The following is a 25,873-nucleotide window of genomic DNA, read 5'->3' as shown; positions in this document are numbered from 1 at the left end:
GATGGTATGTGGCCAGAGTCATGCATTCTACACACCAACGTGAATAGTCGTTTCGTTGGCACATCCCCAATGAGTTTAGAAATTGTGATGGAGTGTTAACTATCCCATCTGCTTTATTTGATCTTAAGCCCTCCAAAGCCCTCGCTTAAATTCTGGTTCTAATCTTGGATCCCTTACCTCGTCCAAATCTACTACTGTTTCGTCTTGTACCACATCAGATAGATCTTCCCCCTCATATCTTCCCCCTCGTACAGGCCCTCAATGTACTCTTTCCACCTATCCGCTCTCTCCTCTGCATTTAACAGTGGAATTACCGTTGCACTCTTCATGTTACCACCCTTGTTTTTAATTTCACCGTAGATTGTTTTGATTTTCCTGTATGCTCAATCAGCCCTTCGGCAATTTCTTCACATTTTTCATGTAGCCATTTCATCTTAGCTTCCCTGCACTTCCTATCTATTTCGTTTCTCAGCGACTTATGTTTTTGTATTGCTGAATTTCCCTGAACATTTTTGTGCTTTTTTTTTCTCATAGATCAGCTGAAGTATTACTTCTATTACCCATGGTTTCTTCTCAGTTACCTTCTTTGTACCTGTGTTTTCCTTTCCAGCTTCTGTGACTGCACTTTCTAGAGATTCCTCTTCAACTGTATTTGAGATGCCTCTTCAAATATAATGCCTACTGAGTTATTTCTTATTGCTGTATCTACAGTCTTAGAGACCTCAAGCGTATCTCGTCCTTCCTTAGCACTTCCATATCCCACCTCTTTGCGTACTGATCCTTCCTGACTAATCTCTTAAACCTCAGCCTACTCTTCATCACCACAATATTGTGATCTGTGTCTATATCTGCTTCTTGGTACGCCTTACAATCCAGCATCTGATTTCGGAATCTCTGTCTGATCATGATGTAATCTATCTGAAATTTTCCCGTATTACCCGGCCTTTTGCAAGTATACCTCATTTTCTTATGATTCTTTAACAGAGCATCGGCTATTGCCAGCTGAAATTTATTATAGAACTCAGTTAGTCTTTCTCCTCTCTCATTCCTTGTCCCGAGCCCATATTCTCCTGTAAGCTTTACTTCTGCTCCTTCCCCTGCAACTGCATTTTAGTCCCCCATGACTGTTAGATTTTCATCCCCGTATACGTACTGTATTAGCCTTTCCATATATTCGATTACCTTCTCTATCTCTTCATCTTCAGCTGGCGAAGTCAGCATGTATATCTGAACTATCGTTGTCGGTATTGATTTACTGACTGAACTGCTCACAGTAACACACTCTCTGCCCTATCTTCCTATTCATAACGAAATATTACTCCTGTTGTAGCATCTTCTGCTGCAGTTGATATACCTTATACTCATCTGACCAGAAATCCTTGTCTTCTTTCCATTTCACTTCACTAAGCTCTACTATATCTAGATTGAGCTTTTCTAGCTCCCCTACAACATTCAAGCTTCTGAAATTCCACGCCCCGACTCGCAGAACGTTAGCCTTTTTTTGGTTATTGAATCTTTTTCTCAAGGTCACCACCCCCTTGGAAGTCCCCTCCCGGAGATCCGCATGGGGGACAAATCCGGAATCTTTTGCCAATGGAGAGATCATCATGACACATTTTCAGTTAAAGGCCTCATGTTCTGTAGATACACAGCCTGTGTCTATATGCAGTGGTTTCCATTGCCTTCTGCATCCTCATGGCGTTGATCTTTGCTGATGCCCCCGCCTTTAAGGACAAGAGAGCGCCCTGAACCTGTGTCCGCTCCGTCGCTCCGTTTGACAAGGCCGTTGGCAGAATGAGGGTGACTTCTTCTGCGGAAGTCTTCGGCCGCCAATGCTGATTATTGATCAAAATTTAAGTGATGAGGGTTTTCGAACACAGGACCGAAGACATTTTGAATAGTAATCAAAGACATTACCCCTAGGTCATAGGGAGTAAGGCCAATGTTTGTGTTCCAGGAGGCTTGGTTTTCTAGATTTTCCATTGCCTTCATAAGTCTGTGGTTCGTGGGCATTTAGGAGTCAGTTAGGGGATTTCTTACTTGCATAAATATATATGGCGCTTAGTGGGGGAGTGCTATGAATGTAAAGCTGCTAAATCCAATTAAAATGTTTCTAAGGGATTTTTAAAACCTTCAAGTGAGCACTTTCCCGTGGATTAGATCTTTTTCGATTATGTCGGCCCCTTGCTTCGTACGCGTAACGGCAACCGGGACATTCTGGTCGTGGCAGATGCCTTCTCCAGTTTTGTCTGGTTAGTATCCAGTGGTGGGGTGACCGCTGGGTGAACTATTCGTCATTTGTCAGAAATATTTTCCATATTTGACCTTCCCCTACCACAGTCAATGCCGACGTTCCTGCCTTCCTCTCACAACAGTTTAAAAGATTGCTCTTCGACAACGCGATAATTCACTCTATAACTATACAATACTACCCGCAATCTTCTTTGCGGATAGAGTGAACTGCAGTCTCAAGGCCGCCTTAAATATTTTTCATGCTTATCGACGATGCAAGTGGGATTCTTCAGTACCATGGCTTAATTTGGCGTTTAATTGCACCTTAAACCACCCCACTTTCTTGATGTTTGGCCATCGTCTCAACTCCCACTTGGTCTACTTGCAGTCAGTTAATAACCTGCTCCTTCAGAAGGTGGCACCTGGATTCAGTAGAGCTGGAGACGAGCACGAGGAAATACACTACTGGCCATTAAAATCGCTACACCAGGAATAAATGCAGATGATAAACGGGTATTCATTGGACAAATATATTATACTAGAACTGACATTTGATTACATTTTCATGCAGTTTGGGTGCAGAGAACCTGAGAAATCAGTACCCAGAACAACCACCTCTGGTCGTAATAACGGCCTTGACACGTCTGGGCATTGAGTCAAACAGACCTTGGATGGCGTGTACAGGTGCAACTGCCCATGCAGTTTCAACACGATACCACAGTTCATCAAGAGTAGTGACTGGCGTATTGTGACGAGCCAGTTGCTTGGCCACCATTGACCAGACGTTTTCAGTTGGTGAGAGATCTGGAGAATGTGCTGGCCAGGGCAGCAGTCGAACATTTTCTGATTCTAGAAAGGCCCGTACAGGACCTGCAACATGCGGTCGTGCATTATCCTGCTGAAATGTAGGGTTTCGCAGGGATCGAATGAAGGGTAGAGCCACGGGTCGTAATACATCTGAAATGTAACGTACACTGTTGAAAGTGCCGTCAATGCGAACAAGAGATGACCGAGACGTGTAACCAATGGTACCCCATACCATCACGCCGGGTGATACGCCAGTATGGCGATGACGAATACACTCATCCAATGTGCGTTCACCGCGATGTCGCCAAACACGGATGCCACCATCATGATGCTGTAAACAGAACCTGGATTCATCAGAAAAAATGACGTTTTGCCATTCGTGCACCCAGTTTCGTCGTTGAGTACACCATCGCAGGCGCTCCTGTCTGTGATGCAGCGTCAAGGGTAACCGCAGCCATGGTCTCCGAGCTGATAGTCCATGCTGTTGCAAACGTCGTCGAACTGTTCGTGCAGATGGTTGTTGTCTTGCAAACGTCCCCATCTGTTGGCTCAGGGATCGAGACGTGTCTGCACGATCCGTTACAGCCATGCGGATAAGATGCCTGTCATCTCGACTGCTAGTGATATGAGGCCGTTGGGATCCAGCACGGCGTTCCTTATTACCCCCCTGAACGCACCGATTCCATATTCTGCTAACAGTCATTGGATATCGACCAACGCGAGTAGTAGTGTCGCGATACGATATACCTACCTTCATCAAAGTCGGAAACGTGATGGTACGCATTTCTCCTCCTTACACGAGGCATCACAACAACGTTTCACCAGGCACTGCCGGTCAGCTGCTGTTTGTGTATGAGAAATCGATTGGAAACTTTCCTCATGTCAGTACGTTGTATGTGTCGCCACCGGCGCCAACCTTGTGTGAATGCTCTGAAAAGCTGATCATTTGCATATCACAGCATCTTCTTCCTGTCGGTTAAATTTCCCGTCTGTAGAACGTCACCTACGTGGTGTAGCAATTTTAATGGCCAGTATTGTATTAGTATCATACACCAGAGGCAGGGGCGCCGTGAAATCAGTTCCGAAGCATGTTTAAGGTTCAAATTGGTGATAAGGTTTTCGTCCACAATATTGTTTCTGGGGATCAAGGCAAGGAACTAATTTCTGACAAACTGGTACCCTGCTTTTTACGACCTTTTGAGGTTATCCAGGTTCTTAATCTAGTTAGCCTACAGCCACGTAACATTAGTCTGGAGAGTTTTCAAAAGTATATGTCTGCCAGGTCAAGGGAGGGAGCTAAATTTTCCGTTACTTGTTTGGCAAAAACTGGCCGTCGAGCCAGGTTGAGTTCTTGGTGGGAAAGGATGAACCTTGACTCATCATCTTCGCCAGAAATGTTGCGGCAAGACGACGCTACCACTCGGCTGATAACCCGAGAAGAATTCATCACTGGAATACCCCGAATAAGACTGTAATCGCATGTATCTTAAGCAATGTAATTGTCCAAGTCTCGGAGCCAGAACCATGGCACAGAAGTTTCAGAAGCATTATAGTGAACTCACATTGATGTCTCAGTGACCAAACTCGCCTGATGTAAAACCTATGGAACCCATCTGGGCTTCTATCGGGTGCCACCTCCACATACGCAGATCAGCAGCGCGTTATTTGTTCGATTTACATGACCTGTGCATAGACATCTAATGCTATGTACCTCCAAAAACTTACCAACAAACTGTCGGAACACTGATACGCAGAATCAGTGACTTACATCGTTTCAAAGACGGACAAACAAGCTATCAAACAGGTGGTCTTTGATATGGTTGAAAATGGCTCAAAGTTAACCGCACTCCCCTCCTCCCTCCCCGGAATTAGCGGGACTTGGGTAACCTGTGTGTGCAGATGTTGTTCCTCCAGCGACCAACCAAGACCTCATTATTTCCACGCCATGAAACGTCACCGCTGTCATCCATGAAAAAGGTGGACATATTGCCTCTCAGGTACTTGATCAAAACGTTCTGGCTTATCAGAGTATTTTATAAGTTTGCTGACCCGCTTCGTAGTAGTGACTATTTGTTTCTGTAACACATTTTTATAAATCGTTATATGTCCTGTTTGTCTTTTTTTTCCCAGAGCGTCAGGGTATTGCATCCTATCATTACCGAATACTACAATCTTACACAATATGTATAATAAGATGTATTCGAATTTTAAGAATCTTAATCAGAAAAGGCGACACGATCAGTTCCATTGGAGCTAGTATAACTCACCCCCAGTAGACAAATTCCGGAACAAATATCTCACGTAATTAGATGCCATGCGAAAAGTACGTAAAATTGAAAGTACTTAAATATTATCTGCCTGGACCTGCCGTCTGCTGGAACCTTCAAATATTAATCCAATAGACGTCAAGTGACGTAATTTGTTATTAACAAACAGATTCAGTCTATGCCTATGATGACCAACTCCGGAGTGTCCCAGTTATAAAAGATGGACTTGGAAGGTGTGTCTCAGTAACAGTGATATTTAAGTCTGCATTTTGATTGCCTCAGAGCGTCATGACGTCGATGCAACATTGGGAACAGTCTTGGGTAATGGGACAAAATACGTGAAATTGAGTAAAACCCAGTAAAAATACATAAAACTGAGCAAAATACGTAAAACTTGGAGTTCTTACGTATTATCGGTCTGGGTGTGGCGTCTGCTTTTGACGCATAATATTGATATTAACAAATTGACCTCGAAGCGAACGGTCTATTGATACACACAAATTTAGAAAATATCGTTCTTGTAAAGCACAACTTGCTCTTTACTCACACGACGTGTCGAGTGCTATTGACAAGGGATTTCAAATTGATTCCGTACTTCAAGATTTCCAGAATGCCTTTGACACTGTACCACACTAGCACCTTGTAGTGAAATTGCGTGCTTATGGAATATCGTCCCAGTTATGTGACTGGATTCGTGATTTCCTGTCAGGGAGATCACAGTTCGTAGTAATTGACGGAAAGTCATCGAGTAAAACGGACGTAATTTCTGACGTTCTCCAAGGTAGTGCTATAGGCCCGGAGACTGAGCAGCCGTCTTACGTTGTTTGTAGACGATGCTGCCGCTTATCGGCTTTTAAAGTCATCAGAAGATCAAAACGACATAGAAAGGATATCTGTATACTGAAAAAATTGGCAATTGACCCTAAATAACGAAAAGTGTGACGTCATCCACATGAATGCTAAAGGAATCAGTTAAACTTCGGTTCACGATAAATGAGTCAGATCTAAAGGCCGTAAGTTCAGCTAAATATCTAGGAATTACAATTACGAATAACTCATATTGGAGGAACACATATAAAATGTTGTGGTGGAGGCTAAACAAAGACTGCATTTCATTGGCAGGACACTTAGAAAATGTAGCAGATTTACTAAAGATACTGCCTACACTACGCTTGTCCGTCCGCTTTTAGAATACAGCTGCGCGGTGTGAGATCCTTACCAGATAGGACTGACGAAGTACATCGATAAAGTTCAAAGAAGGGCAGCACGTATCGTCGCACAATAGGGGAGAGAGTGTCACTGAAATGATGGAGGATTTGGGGTGGACATCTGTGGTGTGCGTACTGTAAGACCTTCGGTACACACACCATCAGATTATTTCACTTGTCGCTCTAACGAAGTAGGCGAGTGTCAGCTATATGTCTCGTGGTCTTATCGTAGTGTGTTTATCTTCTGCCGTTAGGTCAACTTTAAACAGAACTTGATTAATTTTCACACACATTTATTAAAATAATAACAAGCATAATCATTATGTAACTTCATTCTGGATGCTATTTACAATTGACAATCTGAAGTTCCTTTGGTCTTGGTACGTCAATCATATTCTCACGTATCTCTGATACTTGACAAAGTGTCTATACATTTCTCTTCATGGCTATGTACAGGAATATGATAATCTGATTAGGCGCAGACTGAAACTTGACCATAGACTGGTACAGGCAAATGTAGACTGGTACAGACTGGTGTAGACAAATGCAAACTGGCTAATCGGAGATCTGTACACTCATTATAAAACCTCGCGCGTTCAGGTATCACTGCGCGAGTGTGATCCGCGAGGAGAAAATGTTCTACGTTAGCAGCAATCTCATTGGCTGCGTTACATATTAAAACGCGGATCGGCGAAAGCAGAATTTGGTCCGTCTCTATGGCAGCGCCATCTCGTAGTGCGGAGACGGACGAGCGCTGCGCATGCACTGTTGTGCTTAGCGGGGCGCGCTCTAGTGGGAAAGTTGTGTACGCGCTGACTACGCGGAACTATGTACACAACATCATTAAAACAAAGGTGTTTTTCGTTGCGGCGGAACCTCCTCACGAAATTTCAATCACTAATTTTCTCCTCCGAATGCGAAAATATTTTGCTGACGCCGACTTACATACGGAGAAACGATCATCGTAATAAAATAAGGGAAATAAGAGCTCCCAAGGAAAGATATAGGTGTTCGTTTCTTTCGCGCGCTGTGTGGGTCTGGAATAATAGAGAATTAATGTGTAGGAGGTTCGATGAACCCTCTGCCTGGCACTTAGATATGATTTGCAGAGTATCCATGTAAATCTAGAAAACGTAGAGTGAAGCAGTTTGTTATATACAAACAGACCCATCTCCCTATGCTCAAGAGTGCCTCCAGTTTTAAAATTAGAAAATTGCGTAAAATATGTAAAATTGGGTAAACTATGAAAAATATGTAAAAATGAGAGTACTTATGTATCTGTCTGATTGAGGTCTCTGCTGATGTCATGTAATATTGGTATTAACAGAACTTAAGTGATGTGACTTAATATAATTTGTTATTAACAAATAGACCCATCCTCCCCCTGTGCTGCTCAGCTGTAGGGTAACCACTTCCACACTAACGTCTCATTTACAAAAGACAAATTTGTGGTGCAGAGCGGAGGGGGTTGCCGCTATTTTTATGCCACCTGACCTTGAATATATGTAGCACAACTGCCTGGGTGATTCCCCTTGGTGACCTTGATCAGTTCCCAGTGGTTCCCCAGTGGAGAGGGATGTAATGCTATGGTGGGGTAGTGGTTAACATTTGTGCATAATAAGCGAGAAGATCCGCGTTCGAGTGCCGGCCGAAGCACGAGTATTAATCCTTTCTTTCAGTTTCAATCATTATCGTAGATAGAGAAAAGACTTAAATGTCTCAGGGAAAAACATAAGATTATCTGCTTTGAACGCAGCACGTCATTGCATGTCATTCCCAATGGAGAGAAGTCTTCCGAAGTAAGAGCGATTTCAGGTGTGCCGCACGGGAGTGTCGTAGGACCGTTGCTATTCACAATATACATAAATGACCTTGTGGATAACATCGGAACTTCACTGAGGCTTTTTGCGGATGATGCTGTAGTATGTCGAGAGTTTGTAACAACGGAAAATTGTACTGAAATGCAGGAGGATCTGCTACGAATTGACGCATGGTACGATGAATGACAATTGAATCTCAATGCAGACAAGTGTAATGTGCTGCGAATACATAGAAAGAAGGATCCTTTATCATTTAGCTACAATATATCAGGCCAGCAAATGGAAGCAGTTAATTCCATAAATTATCTGGGAGTAGACATTAGGAGTGATTTAAAATGGAATGATCATATAAAGTTGATCGTCGGTAAAGCAGATGCCAGACTGAGATTCATTGGAAGAATCCTAAGGAAATGCAATCCGAAAACAAAGGAAGTAGGCTACAGCACACTTGTTCGCCCATTGCTTGAATATTGCTCACCAGTGTGGGATCCGTACCAGATAGGGTTGATAGAAGAGATAGAGAAGATCCAACGGAGAGCAGCGCGCTTCGTTACAAGATCATTTAGTAATCTCGAAAGCGTTACGGAGATGACAGGCAAACTCCAGTGGAAGACTCTGCAGGAGAGACGCTCAGTAGCTCGATACAGGCTTTTGTTGAAGTTTCGAGAACATACCTTCACCGAAGAGTCAACCAGTATATTGCTCCCTCCTACGTATATCTCGCGAAGAGACCATGAGGATAAAATCGGACAGATTAAAGCCCACACAGAGGCATACCGACAATCTTTCTTTCCACGAACAATACGAGACTGGAATAGAACCGATAAAGGTACTGAAAGTACCCTCCGCCACACACCGTCAGGTGGCTTGCGGAGTATGGATGTAGATGTAGAGTGAGGGAAGCAAGGTGCCCAAGTGTGTAGCCGCACACCAGATGGGTAACACGAGACCAGATACGGTAAGATCGTTATCTATCTTTGAACTCGCCCTGGTATCTCAGCCCCATTCAGTAATGATACATCACCTGCCGGTTCAGTTCCTTTGAATCGCTCCGTGTCAGGTCGCCGTAAGGCGGTATGTAAGTGGTAGGTATCAGGTAGGCGGCAGGGAGCATTAGTAGGTGAGCGGCGATTACGTATGCGGCAGCGGGCGATTAGGCTAATTGTCCCGCCAGCGCAGGCCTGCCGGCCGTGCATCACGAGCCCAATTTCCGCCTGGCGCAGGCGGAATCGCCAATTAAAACGCCGCCCCATCTCTGCACTTCCTTTTGTGTAAATTGAAACTCCAGGTCTGCCCTTCTTGCCCTAATATGTTTTCCTGCATGTCGTAACTTCATAATGCGCAGCACCGGAGGAGCCACAAGTTCTGCTAACACCGAAAAAATTAGATCAGTAACGTAACGGAGTGGACTAGCGTGATAAATGAGATGAAGTTAACAAGGCAAGTTTTGTGTGTGCTGTCTGCTAAATGAGTATGGCCGTTCTATCCACTCTCCAAATCCCATTACTTCACCATCACGGATACTTGGTAATAATGTGTGGGGTGCCGGTTGTGCTACTTAGCATACTCTAGGATGCTATAATCCTATCTCTGGCGACCTTCAGAGAATGGAAGCACTTCGTATGATCATGCAAATTAATTTTAAGAAAATAATGATGTCACGGAAATGGAATCGTCTTACTGGAGTGATAAGTAACAGGGGTGGCTCAGCCAAGCATCGGAATTTGCGTCACGCACCACGCACATATGAGTAGATATATTTACAAGAGAAGCGATCACATGTGTATAACACAAACAAGTGGTTGCTATGACAATCAGCTTTATTATAATAAAACAATAATCATGAGAAGAACTACTCGGTGTATAACTTAAGGAACATTTAATAACTGGATTTTTTCTGTTTCTATTTGAGTTAACTATGGAGTGTTTTAAAGAAAGAGTGGACTCTTAGCGTTGTAAGAAATTTTTTTCTGGAGAGACACGTAACTTCCATCTTCTTGTGTTCATAACTTCCTCCATTATTAATGTGATAAATACTCTCTGAATGGTTTAGCTCAGCTAGCATTTATGAAGACTCATAATTGCAATATCTCTCTTCTAAAGCTAAACATGACTGGTTAAGATGCTCTATTGCTGTCCTGTGACCATCGTAGACAAACCACTTACTATTGATTTCACACATTTTTCATGAAATAAAGGTTGCATTTGAATAAATTATCAATCACTGTTGCACTATGTCCATTTCTAGTTGGAAGAAGCGTTACACAACAGTTTCCTCCTCCAGTAATTTTAGTACCATTAGTATTATCTGAGACATAATTAATATTGAAATATCCACAGACGACGACTTCTAGTCATTTTTAATAAATATTGTTAGTGCTCTAATTGCCTGTAGAAGTTCAAAAACGTTCTGTAGCAGGCGTTTACAGTATCACGACTAAAATAACTTTAATGCAGTACTTATTTATGAGTGGTTTGGGAGCTATGAGAAGCTCATTTTTACTATGTGTCATGCTTGTTACGTTTTCATGAAAAAGTACTAATTTATTGCAATGAGGCATTCTACAAAGTTTAGGGTGAGCACAATTTTATTTTGCTGAAATTTGCAGTGTAATTTGTGCAAAACTTCCCTCAGTGTTTGTCCTTAGGATAATTTAGGGAGGACTCGAACCTCCGCCGGGACCAGCCGCACAGTCTATGACTACAGCGCCTTAGACCGCTCGGCTAATCCCTCGCGCTTTAATGAATAACTTTTGAGGTCCAGAATGAGATTTTCACTCTGCAGCGGAGTGTGCGCTGATATGAAACTTCCTGGCAGATTAAAACTGTGTGCCCGACCGAGACTCGAACTCGGGACCTTTGCCTTTCGCGGGCAAGTGCTCTACCATCTGAGCTACCGAAGCACGACTCACGCGCGGTCCTCACAGCTCCACTTCTGCCAGTATCTCGTCTCCTACCTTCCAAACTTTACAGAAGCTCTCCTGCGAACCTTGCAGGACTAGCACTCCTGAAAGAAAGGATACTGTGGAGACATGGCTTAGCCACAGCCTCAACTTTTGAGGTATTTTGAGAAAAGATTATTGTAGGAAGAAGGCTGAACGACTAAGAAGACTGAGCATTTAGATCCTATAACTGCCAAATCATAAGGCTGTTTACTGGTTGTTTTCGGTTTTTCAGGCGATTAAGCACGTTTATGAGTGATATCGCAAAAAAGTTACTGCAACTGATTATTAATAAACAAATGAAAATTGCTAACTGACTATTTTTCTATTTAAAATGGCTGGTCCGGTTTCTAGCGCAAAATGTCCGGCTAAATATAACGCCGCCCAAGTTTCTCTATTTTTGGGACTGGTAATCCTATCTGTAAAGAAAATCACGTACGTTATAACAGCGTGACCAATTCTGGAAGAGTGTTCCAGTATTGGGAGTCCCTTTCAAGTAGGCATGATAACAGACACGTCACAAATTCACACACATGCTGTAACAGGTACGAAAGCGTAACAGAAACGCTCGAGGAAATGAAAAGAAGATCCTTGGAAGAAAGGCGAAATAGTTCTCTCTTAGGGAATCTATATCTGAAGATGATTGTGCGACCATCACGCAGCCGCACACATATATCTTGCTTAGCGGCAATGAGGAAAAGATAAGAAGAGTTTAAGAGGAGTGGAGAGGAATATAGATACCAATTTTCTCCGCGTTAAAAACACGCGAGTAGGAAAGAGACAATATTGTTTCTGTGTACAATCCGACATGCAGTGTACCATTAAAATTGCTACGCCACGAAGATGACGTGCTACAGACGCGAGATTTAACCGACAGGAAGAAGATGTTGTGATATGCAAATGATTAGCTTTTCAGAGCATTCACACAAAGTTGGCGCCGGTGGCGACACCTACAACGTGCTGACATGAGGAAAGTTTCCAACCGATATCTCATACATAAACAGCAGTTGATCGGCGTTGCCTGGTGAAAAGTTGTTGTGATGCCTCGTGTAAGGAGAAGAAATGCGTACCATCACGTTTCCGACTTTGATAAAGGTCGGTTTGTAGCCTATCGCGACTGCGCTTTATCGTATCGCGACATTGCTGCTCGCGTTGGTCGATATACAATGACTGTTAGCAGAATATCGAATCGGTGCGTTCAGGAGGGTAATACGGAACGCCGTGCTGGATCCCAACGGCCTCATATCACTAGGAGTCGAGATGACAGGCATCTTATCCGCATGGTTGTAACGGATCGTGCAGACACGTCTCGATCCCTGAGTCAACAGATGGGGACGTTTGCAAGACAACAACCATCTGCACGAACAGTTCGACGTCGTTTGCAGCAGCATGGACTATCATCTCGGAGACCATGGCTGCGGTTACCCTTGACGCTGCATCACAGACAGGAGCGCCTGCGATGGTGTACTCAACGACGAACCTGGGTGCACGAATGGCAAAACGTCATTTTTTCGGATGAATCCAGGTTCTGTTTACAGCATCATGATGGTGGCATCCGTGTTTGGCGACATCGCGGTGAACGCACATTGGAAGCGGGTATTCGTCATCGCCATACTGGCGTATCACCCGGCGTGATGGTATGGGGTGCCATTGGTTACACGTCTCAGTCACCTCTTGGTCGCATTGAAGGCACTTTCAACAGTGGACGTTACATTTCAGATGTGACTCTGCCCTTCATTCGATCCCTGCGAAACCCTACATTTCAGCAGGATAATGCACGACCGCATGATGCAGATCCTGTACGGGCCTTTCTGGATACAGAAAATGTTCGACTGCTGCCCTGGCCAGCACATTCTCCAGATCTCTGACCAACTGAAAACATTTGGTGAATGGTGGCCGAGCAACTGGCTCGTCACAATACGCCAGTCACTACTCTTGGTGAACTGTGGTATCGTGTTGAAGCTGCATGGGCAGCTGTACCTGTACACTCCATCCAAGCTCTTTTTGACTCAATGCCCAGGCGTATCAAGGCCGTTATTACGGTCAGAGGTGGTTGTTCTGCGTACTGATTTCTCAGGGTCTATGCACCCAAATTGCGTGAAAATGTAATCACATGTCACTTGTAGTATAATATAGTTGTCCAATGAATACCTGTTCAACATCTGCGTTTCTTCTTGGTGTAGCAATCTTAATGTCCAGTAGTGTAGCTCGTCCGACTTTTAGCGCAAAATGTCTGGGTAAATATAACGCCGACCCCAGTTTTTCTATTTTTGGGTCTGGTAACACTATCTGTAAAGAAAATCACTTACGTTATAATAGCGTGACCAATTCTAGAAGATTGTTCCAGTACTGGGAGTCCCTATCAAGCAGGCATGACAACAGACACGTCACAAATTCCCACACACTCTGTAACAGGTACGAAGATGTAACAGAAACGGTGGGGGAACGTAACAGTAGATCCTTGGAAGAAAGGCGAAATAGTTCTCGCGCAACGATGTTAGTCAGAGAACCGATATTTGAAGATGACTGTGCGACCATCACGCTGCCGCCAACCTGTATCTCGCTTAGCGGCAATGAGGAAAAGATAATGTAAGAGGTCCATGACTAAGGAATTTATTGCTAGCGCACTCGAACAGATGTAATTTAGATGGATTGCTCACGCGCTGTCTGCGGTATGTAAGCTACAACAAAATCACAGACCAGAGAGTAGTGTCGGCAGCAGTAGTGGTAGTAGCTCGGAGTCGGGCGGTTGGGTCAGGTTGCTTTTAGAGAGCAGTTGTCTAGTTGTATAGTTCACAGAGAGCACTTGTGTCCTGTACGGAGTTACCAAGGCCGGTCGTGGAGAACGATGGCGGTGTCTGGGCGATGTAGCATAAGATAAAACCAAAAATTATTAATATTTATTGCTGCGCGCGTATGTAATTTGCAACCCATTTTGTACTACTGTTATATCAAAGTCACATGTAAATATTTTTCAATACTTTTTCAATAATAATCTTTCTTATAAAGATAAATTTTCACGGTCATTCATCTGATCTTAGAGTTTTTACAAATTTCTATCTACAGTCATGCCAATTATAGTATATAAAATCAGTTGTTTTTCATGCATAACAAAATCTAGTGGCCAGCATTGCACTGGGCTGTGCCAGAAATATTTATTATAAGAGCAGACTTCATTGAGGTAAGAATCTTCAGTTTATTCCGAATGATTTTTCAGGGCCACGACGCTGCATTGCTGACGTCCAGATTTACCAGTTTAGATTCACAGTCAGTTAATTATTGAAAGGTTATATATGAGTCACAATTTTATTGAGAGGTTAGTCACCATTTTTATTCCGAGGTTACGAGAATTAAATTGTTGGGAGGTTAGAATAAGAGAGTTTAAAAGGCTTAGAGAGGAATATAGACAGTAACTTTTCCCCGCGTTAAAAATACGCGAGTAAAATAGGAAAGAAAATAGATAGTGTTGGTACTGTGTACACTCCGCCATGCAATGTACCGGGTGATCAAACAGTCAGTATAAATTTGAAAACTGAGTAAATCATGGAATAATGTAGATAGAGAGGTACAAATTGACACACATGCTTGGAATGACATAGGGTTTTATTAGAACCAAAAAAAATACGAAAGTTCAAAAATGTCCGACAGATGGCGCTTCATTTGATCAGAATAGCAATAATTAGCATAACAAAATAAGACAAAGCAAAGATGATGTTCTTTACAGGAAATGCTTAATATGTCCACCATCATTCCTCAACAATAGCTGTAGTCGAGAAATCATGTTGTGAACAGCACTGTAAAGCATGTCCGGAGTTATGGTGAGGCAGTGGCATCGGATGTTGTCTTTCAGCAGATGTCGATCGATCACGATACACTTGCGACTTCAGGTAACCCCAAAGCCGATAATCGCACGGACTGAGGTCTGGGGACCTGGGAGGCCAAGCATGACGAAAGTGGCGGCTGAACACACGATCATCACCAAACGACGCGCGCTAGAGATCTTTCACGCGTCTAGCAATATGGGGTGGAGCGCCATTCTGCATAAACATCGTGCGTTCCAGCAGGTGTTTATCAGCCAGGCTGGGGATGCTGCAATTCTGTATATCGGCGTACCACTCACCCGTCACGGTAGCAGTTACTGACGTTTTGCTGTCCAGCGCCATCTGTCAGACATTTTATGAACTTTGTGTCTTTTTTTTCTAATAAAACCCTATGTCATTCCAAGCATGTTTGTCGATTTTTACCTCTCTGTCTACATTATTCCGTGGTTTATTAAGTTTTCAAATTTATACTGACTTTTTGATCACCCGGTATATTGGCTTAGGGCGTATTTGTGTTGATATGTGGCTGTAACATACAGGGCCCGAGTGTGCCATAGTCTGAAGATTTTCTAAAGCAGTGGCCGTAAGATTAAGCAACTTCTGCGCGACCACACATGCCACACCATGTGTTAGAGAGCGACACACGCTGGACTTTCCCTCTCCAGCGAGCCTCACGCTGTGACACGGGTCAGCTGCCTGCGCAGAACGCCGCCCTTGTAGCCCACTTAAGCGCCCCGGACGACCGGTCGATAGCAATTTTTCGCGACGTATCGACAGGTCCCCCCCGCCGCCGGCGCCGATGCGAGTTTTAACACATGACGTCGGCCTATTACGCATGCGCGGCACACGTCTGTCTGCCTTCCCTGGGCCGCAGCAATCTCATTTGCAGCGACTGGCTCTAATGAAGCTCTCCTCTGTACCGGCGATACGGCTCAGAGCAGTCGCGGCCCCGGCTAGCTACTCAATTACTTAGCGGTAATTTCGTTTCTGTTTTGTTCCCCGAGAAAAGGGCTTCCGCTCCTTCCCTATGCCGCGCTGCAGGCACGTGAGCATATTTCTGCTCCCGGTAACTGTATAACGTATTTACGTCAAACATACGAGTAATTTTTTTCCAGCCCTAGCGCAGTCTATTTCCGTATTTGCCAGCCACTCGGTTATTTCACCTGGACAAACAGTACGATGTTTAATCTAGTCATCTCTGTTACTGCTACCCCTTTTCACAGAATATGGCCACCTCTTGTCTGCAAAATGTAGCGTACCTGTGCAGACGAATACTTTCTGTTTAGGCCAGGAAAATAGGATCTTTAATGCAATTCTCTAGCGTTACCTCGTTTCTGAAGTTGCTGCAATACAATATTTTAGATAACCTCACAGTTAAGGGTATTTTTCCAAAAAATAATCTTGGGAAAAATCTTTTTTCATTGCAAAAGTGAAGTTTGCTACGAGTGATGTACGTCCTGAAAAACTAGTTCCAGTAGTACCACGAGCGGCTTTAATAACAACGTTGCGACGTCACTGATAAATTAAAAACATAAGTTGGTAAAAATGTTAATTAAATTCCTTTTTTAATTAAAGGGAAGATGGTCAATGTTTACCGCTACTCTACGTTGAGGTTGGGAATGTCTGGAATCGATCGTGGTCTTGTTGAAGGAACCGTCGTGCGAAATGTGTTTCGAACTCCTCAGGCAATCAACGTTATATGTAATCAGCTTCCTGCAGAAAACAAGGCTATGGGATGTGACAAAAATTCGCATTTGTAATTTGTTTATGGTTCAAATGGATCTAAGCACTATGGGACTTAACAGCTGAGGTCATCACTCCCCTAAACTTAGAACTACTTAAACTTAACTAACCTAAAGACATCACACACATGCATGCCCGAGGCTGGATTCTAACCCCCGACCGTAGCAGCCGCGTGGCTCCGGACTGAAGCGCCTAGAACCGCTCGGCCACCGTGGCTGCCTAATCTGTTTATACTGTTAATAATTTGGAGACTATGATTTAATTTCTTGAACCCAAAGCATTCGACGGTCGATAGCCACCACACGACTGACATCTGTTCCATTACTACTGGCGAAAAGCTCTTTGGTTCTTTAGCCCAGACTTTTACATTTTAAATCGTTCATTCTAATGTGACGCACACTTTCGACTACAACATAAATTTGTTTGATATTTTCTGTTACATTTTGTACTAATCATTTTTACATACATGTCTTTATACGATTCAAATTTTCAGTTATCATATCTTTTTGGGAAATTATAACTAACGTTGCTAACATTTATTTACAGCCATTGGGTTCAGTTGCTTGTGAGTTAGCTTACTTGAGCTAATCCCAACAAACAAGATGCGGAAGCACGGGACACCTTGTTTTAGATGCTTTTTAGAAACAGACCATTACGGTAATAGCGTCATCTATAATAAAGTAGGGGCCCTTTCAGAGAACTAGATCGGTACACAACATGATATTTTAGTTGATATGAGTATGAAATGAAACACGATCCCAGCCAGCCTTACTACGTACTTAGGCATGTACATGCCATTTACAAAGCCAGAGACGCCAAGTAGTTAAGGATCTATTATTCTTCGTACAGAATCTGTACCCATTCGTTACAGTTAACACAATGGTCAACTTCTAGTTTTTGATACTGATTTTATTTCGGTGTAAATTTTACACGCAAATTATTCCCAGAAAATTTAGACAGAAAACGGACAGTAATAATCAGATCCCTTGCATATTGGAGAGCAGTATTCTGCTTCTCGAATCTGAATTCTGATGTGATCATTTTGAGATGATTTATTTATTTCCTGAAAATCTCGAATACCATAGAATCCGCTAAAAACCTGGACAGCTCATTTCTTATCAAGGAGGTGCTGAGATATGAAACGAGAACGTGCATGTGTCGGTAGGCGCCAAGGCAGGTAAAACATATGTGAACCGAAACCAATGTCTTCATTCTGTGACGCCAACCGCTCTTACCAGCGGTTGGTATGTGCCTTTTCTTTTTTTTTTTTTTCTTAGGTGGAAAGCTTACTGAAGTGCTCTCACTTCGAGGTCATAGAATTCTAGTGCACAGATGAACACAGTATTATGTTTCCAAATCCTACTCCAAATCGACGTCAGTGATATGAGTCTATAATTTAGCTCTTTTTCTGAGTATTGGTGTGACCTGTGCTACAGCTAAAAATCTGGACAGACGCTACTGACAGAGAACCATAGTGATCAGACTGCTTAAGGTGGGCTGAAATCTCCAGCTGGTTGTTACTGCTGACACCTTACCAAGTCAACAGGAACTTGCTTAGTGTAGAGATGGAGTCATTTGAGATACTAAGTGACATTCTGTGGTGTTTAGTGATGAGTCTCGCTTCTGTTTATGGAGATGAGGTCCACGCCAACGTGTTCACAGAAGACTTGGTGAGAGGTCACAGAAAGCAGTGATTCTCGGAAACCACACCTCTCCTACTCTTGTGATAGAAATGACAAATACTGTTGTCAAATCCTCCTTGATCAGAGAACCAAATGGTATTAGGGCGGAGTAATGCAATATCCATAAACGTCTTGAGGAATTTATGGATCCTTGACTGGCCCGTCAGGTCTTATGATTTGCACGCCATAGAGAATTTCATGGATGCGATGGGACAACTGCTGTGGGTTGGCAGGAGAGCCAACACCGGGTTACTACTAGAGGAAGCCGAAAGGCACGCGTTTTAGCTCACGCAGGCTGGCGTGAGGTCTGGAACAGGACAAGGAAATTAGACTTTAGAAAAAACGGACGTAGCTGGTGGAATACTTAACATTAATCCATAATTGGTGAACGTCGCTCTTGACTGTACATTATTCGCAATATCAATAGTAACTGAACATGGCGCCTTGCTAGGTCGTAGCAAATGACGTAGCTGAAGGCTATGCTAACTATCGTCTCGGCAAATGAGAGCGTATTTTGTCAGTGAACCATCGCTAGCAAAGTCGGTTGTACAACTGGGGCGAGTGCTAGGAAGTCTCTCTAGACCTACCGTGTGGCGGCGCTCGATCTGCAATCACTGATAGTGGCGACACGCGGGTCCGACGTATACTAATGGACCGCGGCCGATTTAAAGGCTACCACCCAGCAAGTGTGGTGTCTGGCGGTGACACCACAACAGCATATACTTCGATGGCAACCTTCATCCAGCATTCTTCATGAACTTACACAGAATGTATTTCAGTCATACTTATTCCTGATAATATGCTGAGGTTGACTGCTTCCAAGTCACAAAGAATACGAGACAGAATTCATGCCCTGGACTTAGATCTCATACTGATATTGACAACAGACATTAGTTCGAATAAAGTGAAAACTGGTAATTCAGCACTCGTTATCTGATCAACATCTCCACAGAGTTTGATCAATATATGACCGATGCTTCATTGTGTAACACTTTCCATTTCCGTGACTCCATTATTTGTTTAATCACAAACACTTTTCGCCTACTTCGGCTATCGTCAGTCGACAGCTGAATGTCACAACCACACATAAAATGACATGTGAGTTAATGAGATATTAGTGATATAGACACAATGTTTCTACAAAGTAAATTTTGACATTGTTCTGTATAACAATTTAAATCATTACGTTTTAAATGTCAGTTATAAAATCGGTGATACTATTATAATTTAACATTTGTATAACTGAAACTTAGGTTAACGGAGGGGAAAAAGGAAATTGTGTTTGGTCATTTAAAATTGCTACAGCATTCTGTGCCACGTGTAATTTTTTTTCTAGTATTTCCAGTAGTGCCATCACCCTTAATTGTATATAAAACATTACAGTGTACCTTGTAAGCGTGGTTTTCCGTTAAATGCTGTTCTGCAAATGCTGAACCTATCATTCCTAGCCTCTGTCTTCTCTCATGTTGCGGCAACCAACTTACCTAAATGCTAAATATTTACTTTTCTACGTTGCTTTCAGCTGGTCTTATGCGCACTGCTCCGTGTCCAGCTTTTGTCTGGGTCTTAACTATTGAATGATACTTTAGCTACGTTGTTGTTATGATACTGTCATCATGTTATGGAAGTTCAATTTTTGCAAGGTTAACTGAAACTTTGACAATAGAAGGGACAATGCACCAGGTTTTCTCACTACTGACTGGTTCCTGTCACCACAACATAGAAGTAGTATAATCTTACGCATTTTCACGTTTTTTAAGAGTATTGTCAGTGAGGTCTGTGCTGTAGTTATTACAAGAAGCGATGAGTTTGAGTGTCCATAATTCGTTTGAAAGGCAGATTCGAATAGGGGAACTGACATGAAGCGATACAAAAGCTCTCCTGCGAACGGAGAGCTTCTGTAAAGTTTGGAAGGTAGGAGACGAGGTACTGGCAGAAGTAAAGCTGTGAGGACGGGGCGTGAGTCGTGCTTGGGTAGCTCGGTTAGAGCACTTGTCCGCGAAAGGCAAAGGGATAAGTTTGTTCATCTCATCTACAAATTTTCGGACAGATTCCGCAGTTTGCTGTGCATCGTCAGGTTGACGCTTTGTTCGAAATTTCGTTGCCTTACGTCTTCCAGTTCTGTAGTGGTGTTTGAAGTTATTCAACAATCCACTGCTTCCCTTGATATCACTGTAATCAATGCTACGCGCGATTAGATGTGGACGACGTAGAACGTCACAATCACGCAGATATTGTAAATTATATCGAGCATCATTGAAGCGTGCAAACACTGCTTTTTGTAATAATTGCGCCTTGTCCTCCCTTGAATATCCGTAGTTTACCTTACGCACTAGACTGTCATTTTGCTACGGATATATATATATATATATATATATATATATATATATATATATATATATACTGACGAGGAAGCCCTTGAGTAGGAGGTCGCAAAAGGCCGACTTAGGAAGTCGGGATGAGGGGTACACTACTTAACGCAACAACTAGCAAATCAATTATTCACAATTTCTCCAAAACTAGCTTTTATAAAACAGATCAGATATATATATATATATATATATATTTTTTTTTTTTTTTTTTTTTTTTTTTTTTTTTTTTTTTTTTTTTTTTTTTTGCGGGCATCATTGGCCTTTTGCGACCTCCTACTCAAGGGCTTCCTTTTCAGTAACCAGCTCATTTTTGGCTGCCCTCAGGACAGGAGATTCACTGCGAGAAGAGGTAAACATCTGCAGGTGTACATGGAGAACTTAAACGTATTTTCTGTGACGATGCTACAGCTGAAACGTGGTAAACTTTGCGACCTCAGAGGATCAGAGGATATGAATTGGTATTTTACCCCACTTTGCCCCTCACTTTGGCGGGCTGTGGGAAGCAGGAATCAGATGTATGAATTCACATCTCAAGCGTGCCATTGACAATAGAGTATGGGAGAGTCTTGTACCTTCTACACATGCAGACTTTCGCATCAGCCAGCCCTTTAATAGAATTATAATATATTTTCATATTTCATTTTAAGTGATAGCATTCAATTTTTATGTGCTGCAGTGCTTTTCTGACATCAGAAAAATACTGAAGAAAATAAAAGTTTCCCTAACTAGAAAACAAGTTCCAAAGTATAGCACGATTATGTACCTAGGAACAAATATTCAACTGGAAATGAAAAGTGTTGCATCGATAAAATCTTGTCAGTAGTGGATTTAATAATTTATTACGTTATTGCGCAACACATACCAACAATCAGTATTTGAAATAAAATCAAGCGGAAGTGTTATCCAAAACCAGATACGAGTTAAATACATTTCTCGATAGAAGCTAATCAACACTAACACATGAAACTTCCTGGCAGATTAAAACTGTGTGCCCGACCGAGACTCGAACTCGGGACCTTTGCCTTTCGCGGGCAAGTGCTCGCAGGAGAGCTTCTGTAAAGTATGGAAGGTAGGAGACGAGGTACTGGCAGAAGTAAAGCTGTGAGTACCGGGCGTGAGTCATGCTTCGGTAGCTCAGCTGGTAGAGCACTTGCCCGCGAAAGGCAAAGGTCCCGAGTTCGAGTCTCGGTCGGGCACACAGTTTTAATCTGCCAGGAAGTTTCATATCAGCGCACACTCCGCTGCAGAGTGAAAATCTCATTCTGGAAACACTAACACACATTTCCATTTTCAAGACGGCTAAAAATGTTAAGGCATTAAAGAAAGTCAGATCATTTCCAAGTCTCACATGGTCCATGGTAACAGACCTTTTTTGTCGTTGCAACCTTAGAAAATTTAATTACATGCCAGTTCATAAAGAGGAGAGTCCCACAGTCAAGCCGACTCGAGAACGTGACATAATCCTTTAGGGCTAAATGGAGATATTGAAAAAATTCCATTCCACCCACACTTCACTTTCAAGGATTCTATGACATTTGTATTAATAACATCATTATTAATTATGTCTAATTAGTCCCTACCTCCTAGGAGACCCAGATAATTTCGTACCTGCCAATCCATTAGTAACACCAGTCCATATTCAATCAGAATATTTCCTATTTGCCTATGCATTTCTTCGGTCAGTTTGTAACAAATTAGGAATGGAAGACATACAGGTTATCGGGAGAAGATAACGTTTTCCGAAACAGCTGGACACTATTTGTTTCTAAAAGGCTGGTCATACATGATACTTCGCCAAAGGGGCTGAGGGTCGAGGTCAGTGGAATAAGAGGAAACGTTCCGACGCGCGTGATCCAGAGAGGAATTTAGAACGATAATCAAACATTAAGGCGAGCACATGTCGAGGGAAGGTTCCAAGGGAATGTTCCAGTCAGATAATGAACAGGGCCGTGTGCATCCAGAATCAATCAATAGCGACATAAAAGGTCAGCCATCAGCAGGTTAGGGAGTCAATATTCAGATTCAGGGACGCTCCGCAGTAGCAACTTCAAGCTGAGTAGCATTTCATAGTATTCATTGCAATAATTCTAAACAGAGACTGCACGCCTCTGCCTCAAAGAGTTGGAATGCAGGAATTTCAATGAATAGCAGGAAGATGCAGTGTTTAGTACTTGTCTCTTGTACGGTAGGCCAAGTGGCCCTTGAGTACTGGTGAATTAGTTCGTTAGTTCAAAGTACTAATGAATGATTAGTTAGGTAAAGTGACCAGTAGTTAGCAGACCGAGTGGCAGTGCAAGTAGTCGTCTTTGATGACGATACTTTCCAATAATTATTGAAAGCGTCTGACATTCTGATAAGGGGTTTTGGTCCGACACCTCAGTAAAAGAACGTCTTTTTGGAATAATAAATTGGTTAAGGAAAGAGTAATTAATAACTTGCTTCCTCAGCAAACCGATCCTGCCAACTGTGACGTAATCCGCTCCAACCAAGGAGATTCACTCACTACCATCTCCGCTGTAAAGGTTGATAAGAAATCAAACTAAATCCACTCTGTCGTTAACGTCCTGACTGCCCCACGCAGGTCACACCGAGTCCAGTTTGGTTCAGTGAACCTGTGCTGGCACGCGACATGTGTTTCAAAGTAAGAGATGGCGCACGAGCGATGATGTATGGGTTAACGGCGCACATGTTGTATAAATAGTCGTAAAAGCATGTACCAATTAATTCACCAAAAAATTCTGTACCTGAAGAATTAACAACATATTCCAAATAGCCGTAATATGTTACAATGCACTTAAATATGAAGAATGCGAAATATTTACAGATGAGGTGTAGAAAAATTTCCGCCATCAGTCAAAAGAAATGGCTCTGAGCACTATGGGACTTAACTTCTGAGGTCATCAGTCCCCTAGAACTTAGAACTACTTAAAACTAACTAATCTAGGACATTACACACATCCATGCCCGAGGTAGGATTCGAAACTGCGACCGTAGCGGTCGCGCGGTTCCAGACTGTAGCGCCTAGAACCGCTCGGCCACCATGGCCGGCGTTGTGTGGTCTCTCTGACGACTTACATCCTGCATTTGATCTCACTCCTGGGGATTTTCTCTTTGGACTGTCCCTTTGTGCCTATCCTGAATCCTCGTCTTTAAGATTACGTCTAACAGCTTACACAGGTGACAACTTGTGCAGCAGCTGAAACAGTCCTATTCGAAGAGAAGTTTCCTGATTACGCACAGCATCGCAATAAATGGACATAGTAAAGAGAATGGTAGCGTCACATCGACGACCATTTGCTGATCAGGCTGGGTAACTTGCCTCCTTTGGCTTGGAGGCTGGGTCTCGCTGACCAGTTGGCTTCTGGTCCTGAAAAACAAGTTCGTGTAGCAACTGTTTACTTGCAGGCTCCTGGTTCCTACATTAGTTCACTTAATATCTGAGTGTACAATTCGACAAGTCTCACTGCCCTACCCTTGCTTCTACTCGAATGATAAAACAAAACTCAAGGTCTTTGACACATTAAGCACCTTTGTTTTAACAACTGAAAACAATGCATTCCGCTCACTGCGGAGCTTGCCTGAGAATGCGCCCCTTCACTGGGGTGTCTCGGAACTAGCTGCTCGCCCTGAACGGAGGGACCAGATCCTCCAGGCAGGCACAATCAAATGCAGCTAAGAAAATTACCACATGCAGCAGGCTCTACTCGACAGGCTGACCTGACCGGTTCCAAAGACTACGTTAGATGCAACTACAAATGATAAAAGTGTGTGAGAGAACTCAACACCCACACTTATTAAAATGCCCTGCACTGGCATAAATGCCCATAAGATTTTAACAACCCTGACAACACTTTTTACAGTTAACGTGTTGACCTAGCTATGGGTTCCCCTCTCAGACCCACGCTATCTGAAATTTTCGAGGATAAGTTTGAACAAACTGTGAAATTAAAAATATTCTGACAACATTTAGCCGTCCGCTATGACCGAGCGGTTCTAGGTGCTTCAGTCTGGAACCACGCAGCCGCAATGGATGCCGGTTTGAATCCTGCCTCGGGCATGGATATGTGTGATGTCCTTAGGATAGTTAGTTCTAAGGTACTGATGACCTCAGATGGTAAGTCCCATAGTGCTCAGAGCAATTTGAATCGTTTGACAACGTTTAAAATCTCAACATAATAAAATTTCATCATCAACACAAGAGTATTATGGTCTCATTTTCTGCAAATGATGTTTCTAGATTATTATTTCTATCTTTACTTTCTCAGACGTTAAGTCTGGTTAAAAATGGAAAGTGACACGGACCTTGATCAAGCGTCACTTCCTTTTAACTGTATGGTATGTGTTATATTGCATTTAGGTAATTTAACATGTATCAATAATTACAGATTTCTGTAGTTGTATATATAAGTTTGGATGTAGCTGTATTGCATTGATGTACTGGTGGATATTGTGTGGTATGACTCCTGTAGTTGATAGTATAATTGGTATAATGTCAACTTTATCCTGATGCCACATGTCCTTGACTTTCTCAGCCAGTTGGACGTATTTTCCAATTTTTTTCCTGTTTTCTTTTGTATATTTGTTGTATTGGGTATGGATATTTCGATTAGTTGTGTTAATTTCTTCTTTTTATTGGTGAGTATGATGTCAGGTTTGTTATGTGGTGTTGTTTTATCTGTTATAATGGTTCTGTTCCAGTATAATTTGTATTCATCGTTCTCCAGTACATTTTGTGGTGCATACGTGTATGCACGAACATGTTGTTTTATAAACTTATGTTGTAAGGAAAGCTGTTGATGTAATATTTTTGCTAGTATTGTACATCCACTTGTGATGTGATCTACTGTTTCTATTTGATGTTTGCAAAGTCTACATTTATCTGTTGTCGTATTGGGATCTTTAATAATATGCTTGCTGTAATATCTGGTGTTTATTGTTTGATCCTGTACTGCAATCATGAATCCTTCCGTCTCACTGTA

This window comes from Schistocerca serialis, chromosome 7 (assembly GCF_023864345.2).
Source record: "Schistocerca serialis cubense isolate TAMUIC-IGC-003099 chromosome 7, iqSchSeri2.2, whole genome shotgun sequence".
In the NCBI taxonomy this organism is placed as follows: Eukaryota; Metazoa; Arthropoda; class Insecta; order Orthoptera; family Acrididae; genus Schistocerca; species Schistocerca serialis.
This window is presented reverse-complemented; position numbering follows the sequence as displayed.